Source organism: Podarcis muralis, chromosome 1, assembly GCF_964188315.1.
Source record: "Podarcis muralis chromosome 1, rPodMur119.hap1.1, whole genome shotgun sequence".
Lineage (NCBI taxonomy): Eukaryota > Metazoa > Chordata > Lepidosauria > Squamata > Lacertidae > Podarcis > Podarcis muralis.
This window is the reverse complement of record NC_135655.1, coordinates 126,782,459-126,789,179: the sequence shown is the minus strand read 5'-3', so window position 1 is coordinate 126,789,179 and position 6,721 is coordinate 126,782,459.

Sequence of the window (6,721 nt, the reverse complement as noted above, 5' to 3'; positions counted from 1 at the left end):
AACCAGAGCAGCACACGGAAACGCTGTTTACCTTCCTGCCAGAGCGGTACCTATTTATCACTTGCACTTTGACGTGCTTTCGAACTGCTAGGTTGGCAGGAGCAGGGACCGAGCAATGGGAGCTCACCCCGTCGCAGAGATTCGAACCGCCAACCTTCTGATCGGCAAGTCCTAGGCTTTGTGGTTTAACCCATAGTGCCACCCACATCCCATTTACCATCATAAACCTGTCCAAAAAAAGAACACGGCCACCTTGTCTATTTGCAGGCTTGTTGTTTAGCAGAAGCACAACAATAGCAGGCTGAAATCCAGAAGATTCTGCAGAGTAAGTTCTGCTCAAACCCAAGACCGGATTTATGTTTGATGAGGCCCTAAGCTACTGAAGGTAATGGGGCCCTTTATATGCCCAGCTGTCCTTTGTCAACAACAAATCGTCGCTGTTTTTTGTGCTGAATATATGCTATATGGTAATTTATGGACTGAATAGGTATCTAAAGCCATTTGCACATGTTGCCATGCAACCATTCCATGCAGAATGTAGCCACACTATATATAAAGGTAAAGGTACCCCTGCCCGTACGGGCCAGTCTTGACAGACTCTAGGGTTGTGCGCCCATCTCACTCAAGAGGCCGGGGGCCAGCGCTGTCCGGAGACACTTCCGGGTCACGTGGCCAACGTGACATCGCTGCTCTGGTGAGCCAGAGCCGCACACGGAAACGCCGTTTACCTTCCCGCTAGTAAGCGGTCCCTATTTATCTACTTGCACCCGGAAGTGCTTTCGAACTGCTAGGTTGGCAGGCGCTGGGACTGAGCAACGGGAGCGCACCCCGCCGCGGGGATTCGAACCGCCGACCTTTCGATCGGCAAGCCCTAGGCGCTGAGGCTTTTACCCACAGCGCCACCCGCGTCCCTATATATAGAAATGAGCAAATTGGTAATATTTTAGGGAGCAGGCTAGCAGGCGGGGCCCATGACTTACATCATAGGAGCCTACACAACACAAAACACTGTTGCTGCATGTAGGTTTTATTTTATTTGTTTTTTATCTTATATTTTGGAAATGTACATCCAGGTTTTTAATTTTTGGGGGCCCCCCCCCAAGAGAGTTGGGCCCTAAGGTAGAGCTTGTTTAGCTTATACGTAAATCCGGCACAGCTCAAACCTATTGTCTATATGTAAAACTCACACTAAAACAAGATTGATCTCGCCAAGCCATACTGTGACATGTTAGTGTACATTTGTTTAGGGATGTTAAAACCAACCTAATTTTTCTGTCCCACCACCGCACCCCCGGTCTTCACATCTGTATGTTTGCTACGATCCCAGTATTTGTTTTTGTTTTCATGCAACACTTAACACCAAATAAAAACCTACCTATAATCAAACCGAGTTGTGACATGGGCTTGGCACCCAGGTTGAACAAGCCGTTGCAAGTCAGAGTTTCCCAACACCAAGACGAGTCGGTTCACACTTGTCAGAAGTCAGCCTCGTAAGCCCTGACTACTTAATCTGTAGCTCTGTATTTAAATATATAAAAACCAGCTTTCTGGTATGGTTTAAACTGGGGGGGGGGGGGGTTTGAATTTTTGCCCTAGATTTGTGTTTTGAGAGACTATGTCAGAATTACTGTGGAGAGAGTGGATTTCAGAAAAACCCAGCCAGATGGGCGGGGTATAAATTATTATATTATTTCTCAGTGCTTATTGAAATTGGCAAACATTTCTGGTTGTTTGGGGAAGGCCTAATAAAAATAATAATAATTTATTATTTATACCCCGCCCATCTGGCTGGGTTTCCCCAGCCACTCTGGGCGGCTTCCAACAGAACACTAAATTACAATAACCTATTAAACATTAAAAGCTTCCCTAAGCAGGCCTGCCTTCAGATGTCTTCTAAAAGTTTGGTAGTTATTCTTCTCTTTGACATCTGGTGGGAGGGCGTTCCACAGGGCGGGTGCCACTACCGAGAAGGCCCTCTGCCTGGTTCCCTGCAACTTGGCTTCTCGTAGCGAGGGAACTGCCAGAAGGCCCTCAGTGCTGGACCTCAGTGTCCGGGCAGAACGATGGAGGTGGAGACACTCCTTCAGGTATACTGGACTGAGGCCATTTAGGGCTTTAAAGGTCAGCACCAACACTTTGAATTGTGCTCGGAAACGTACTGGGAGCCAGTGTAGGTCTTTCAAGACCGGTGCTATATGGTCTCGACGGCCGCTCCCAGTCACCAGTCTAGCTGCCACATTCTGGATTAGTTGTAGTTTCCGGGTCCCCTTCAAAGATAGCCCCACGTAGAGCACATTGCAGTAGTCCAAGCGAGAGATAACTAGAGCATGCACCACTCTGGTGAGACGGTCCGTGGGCAGGGAGGGTCTCAGCCTGCATACCAGATGGAGCTGGTAAACAGCTGCCCTGGACACAGAATTGACCTGCACCTCCATGGACAGCTGCGAGTCCAAAATGACTCCCAGGCTGCGCACCTGGTCCTTCAGGGGCACAGTTACCCCATTCAGGACCAGGGAGTCCTCCACACCTGCCCGCCTCCTGTCCCCCCAAAACAGTACTTCTGTCTTGCCAGGATTCAGCCTCAATCTGTTAGCCGCCACCCATCCTCCAACCGCCTCCAGACACTCACACAAGACCTTCACCGCATCAAAGTCACGCTGTGGAGCCATGAGGAACAGATTCCTGTGCAACGGAATCCATAATCCGGACTACATTTTGCCCTCACACAGAAGCAGTGTGCTTAATAAAAAAAGTGCCACCAAATCTTATACATAGACATAGGAGTCCCAACGAGTTCAACAGGGCATTGGTTCGAGCATGGTGCCAAGGTTGAAGGTTTGATTCCCATATGGGAAGTGGCATACAGTATTCCTGCATTGCAAGGGGTTGACCTAGATGATGACTGGGGTTCCCTCCAACCCTACAATTCTATGATTATTCCGTACAATTGCTCCTAGTCATTGCAGCAGCACAGCCCATTCCTGTACGCTTAGGCTGACCTCCTTGAAATCAGATTTTAAGCGCATACGGTTGCGTAGGACCCAAGCCGTACTATTGCCACACAGTTTCCCACCCCCAATTTTCTCTACGCACGGCAAAGCTGCGTGTCCACAGAGCAAGAGTTTCCTTGAAAAGCCACACACACGTACACCCAACGTGACAACACTGGCTTACACTGCTGCAAGAGACATGAGCTCGGTGGATTTTAAGCAAAACGAAACAAAAAAAGCTCATGGCATTACCCTCCGGCCAGTTTCTCTGCCACAAATGTGCTGTGGTTGGTTACTGGTGAAAAGGGCCATCACAGCGACGGCCTCCTGGCTTTGGAGCAGTCCTAGAGACATAAAATAATAATAAATAATAATAAATAATAATAATACCCCTCCCATATGCTCTGAGCAGCTTCTAGCAGAACATAAAAAATAATGAAATGTCAAACATTAAAACTTCCTGATATAGGGCTGCCTTCAGATGTCTTCTAAAAGTTGTGTAGTTCTTTATCTCCTTGACATCTGATGGGAGGACGTTCCACGGGGAGGGTGCCACTGCCAAGAAGGCCCTCCCCTGCTTGTGTGGCACCAGCAAATACCTTTTTATTTGTGCAGACTTCTGAACTTTTGTTCATCTGCTTTATTTGGATGCTGCTTTCATGGAGTTCCTGATCGTAGCTCAGCGTATTAGGGATATTAAAGTGTTTTTTAAATTTTTCATTGCAAGCTGTCCTGATAACGTGGTTGGAAGGTGGGGTGCAGATCTAAATAAACGCACAAATATTCCCACCTTAAAAAACTCAAAAAAACCACAACCTAACACACTCTACACTAGGGGTAACCAATGTGGTGCCTGTCAGGTGATGCTGGATGACCAACTCCTCGCATCCTTGACCAGTGGCCATGTTAACTGGGAATAGTGGGAGTCCTACAACATTCACTTTGATGAAAAGCAAAAAGGTTTGATTCCCCATCAAAAAAACGAAGATCATGGTCACTGGTCCCATCACCTCCTGGCAAATAGAAGGGGAAGAAATGGAGGCAGTGAGAGATTTTACTTTCTTGGGCTCCATGATCACTGCAGATGGTGACAGCAGTCACGAAATTAAAAGACGCCTGCTTCTTGGGAGAAAAGCAATGACAAACCTAGACAGCATCTTAAAAAGCAGAGACATCACCTTGCCAACAAAGGTCCATATAGTAAAAGCTATGGTTTTCCCAGTAGTGATGTGGAAGTGAGAGCTGGACCATAAAGAAGGCTGATCGCCGAAGAATTGATGCTTTTGAATTATGGTGCTGGAGGAGACTCTTGAGAGTCCCATGGACTGGAAGAAGATCAAACCGATCCATTCTGAAGGAAATCAGCCCTGAGTGCTCACTGGAAGGACAGATCGTGAAGCTGAGGCTCCAATACTTTGGCCACCTCATGAGAAGACTCCCTGGAAAAGACCTTGATGTTGGGAAAGATGGAGGGCACAAGGAGAAGGGGACAACAGAGGACGAGGTGGTTGGACAGTGTTCTCGAAGCTACTGAGTTTGACCAAACTGCGGGAGGCAGTGGAAGACAGGAGTGCCTGGTGTGCTCTGGTCCATGGGGTCACGAAGAGTCGGACACGACTAAACGACTAAACAACAACAACAACATAGTGAATGGGGTGCTGGTGGTGAAACAGAGCGTTGCTTTTAACAGAGATAATTCCGTCTTGAACATGGAGTCGAATTGGAAAGACACAAAGCAGCTCTGAAACAGATCGGGCTGCTTCCCAAAGTTACAGATACAAGTCGAATCTTGCGGCTGGTACACACACCCCTAATATGAATGTGAGATAGCGAGACAGATACCTTAGGGAAGGAGAAGGCTGGAAAATGTCATTTATCTAGTTGGATTCACTGCCAGTATTTAATATTACTGTCCCCCTGCTTATAAAGATATGCACTTGGAATGACCAATCCGCAACAGCAGCTGAACATCAAGTTTCTAAGCTAAATTCTGGAGCTGATCTGAAACATACATTTTTCAAATATACTGAGCAAGAATAAAACTTATCATTGCCTTGTGAAAAGTGGCCGAGTGTCTAAAACTGTCTGGAGTCCCAATAAAATGTTTTATTGCACCCAAATGACATTTGATGTCAAGAATTCTGGGAGCAATGTTTTTATAGGAAGTTAAGCGCAGGTCCTCTCATTATCAAGCAAAATAGTGATTTGAAATGTCAGCTTGGATAAAGGGGGGGAAATGAGTTCAATGGGATTACCAGCATAACCCTTTACATACCAAAAGGGTTAAGGGACCTCTGACCATTAGGTCCAGTCATGACCGACTCTGGGGTTGCGGCGCTCATTGGCCGAGGGAGCCAGCGTACAGCTTCCGGGTCATGTGGCAAGCATGACTAAGCCGCTTCTGGCAAACCAGAGCAGAGCACGGAAATGCCGTTTACCTTCCCGCCAGAGCAGTACCTATTTATCTACTTGCACTGGTGTGCTTTCGAACTAGGTTGGCAGGAGCTGGGACCGAGCAACGGGAGCTCACCCCATCGTGGGGATTCGAACCGCCAACCTTCTGATCAGCAAGTCCTAGGCTCTGTGGTTTAACCCACAGCGCCACCCGCATCCCTTTACATACCTACTTGGGAGTAAATCCCACTGTTTGCAGTCCTAGTCACTTATCTGCTGCCTAAGCCTTGTCTAGGACACCCGAGTTATGACTGCCGCATTGCTCTCAGTGCGAATTCATGCTTCAGGTTCTTCTGCCTAATAGAACTGAAGCAAACCTAGAGAAAAACAGACACAATGGCTTGGGGGGAAAACACCTTTCTGAACCAAATACTGTCAAACGTGACAATTGCTTGTCCCCCCCCCCCCCCCCGTTTTCACTATTGAGAAAGCTCCTCTCTCTATACGCAAACATACCTGGGACAAAATTTAGGAAGTGGTCAAGTTTTTACAGCCTTTACAGGAAAAGGAAAAAAATGATCGTGCATTGAGCAAAGAAGGAACAAATGTTGAGACAGCAGTATCCTCTTTTTTGTAGAGAATTACTTCATTTACAAGTAATTCTCCAGTGATGGGTAACTGAAAGACTTGACCACCATCTAATCTGTAGAGAAGTGTTGTCTTTCCTTTCATGCCCCAAATTTTCTTCGGTAAACTCAAGGCATCATAAATGGTTGTTCTCCAATCCTTTGTGCGATCCACAACAACCTTGTGAGGTATGTTATAGGCTAAGATTGGATCGGTTCAGGCCTGAATGGGGTTTTGAGCCTAGGTCTGTGTTGGTTCCTAGCCCAACCGTCTTACATTATACCAGTGTGCTTGATTTAGCCCTAAGTATCAGATTGTGACAGTAATGCCCAATGGGTGAGCATGTCACAAACAGCGAGTCCCAAAATGCTTTGCAACTTGCAGGTTTCCAATGGCAGACAATATGGTTATAGTCTTTAAATGTGTTTTCGTTTGGGTGCAGCGAGTTTTGCTTTTGTTACACTTCAGTTGCTTTCGTTTGGAATCCTATTTTGAATTTAAATTGTTTTCTTACTTATTGTAAGCCACCTGGAGACCTTTATGTTACGGGAAAGCATATAAATTCTGCAAATCAATACAGAAAGGATTAACTGAAGGTATACTGTTGGGAAAACCACAGATTTTAAGTTCTGCAAAGCATTTTGTGCCCTCAACTGGGACGGAAAGAAGTCCCCATTCAGCCACGATGCCCTGGGCTGGTCACTCTCAAC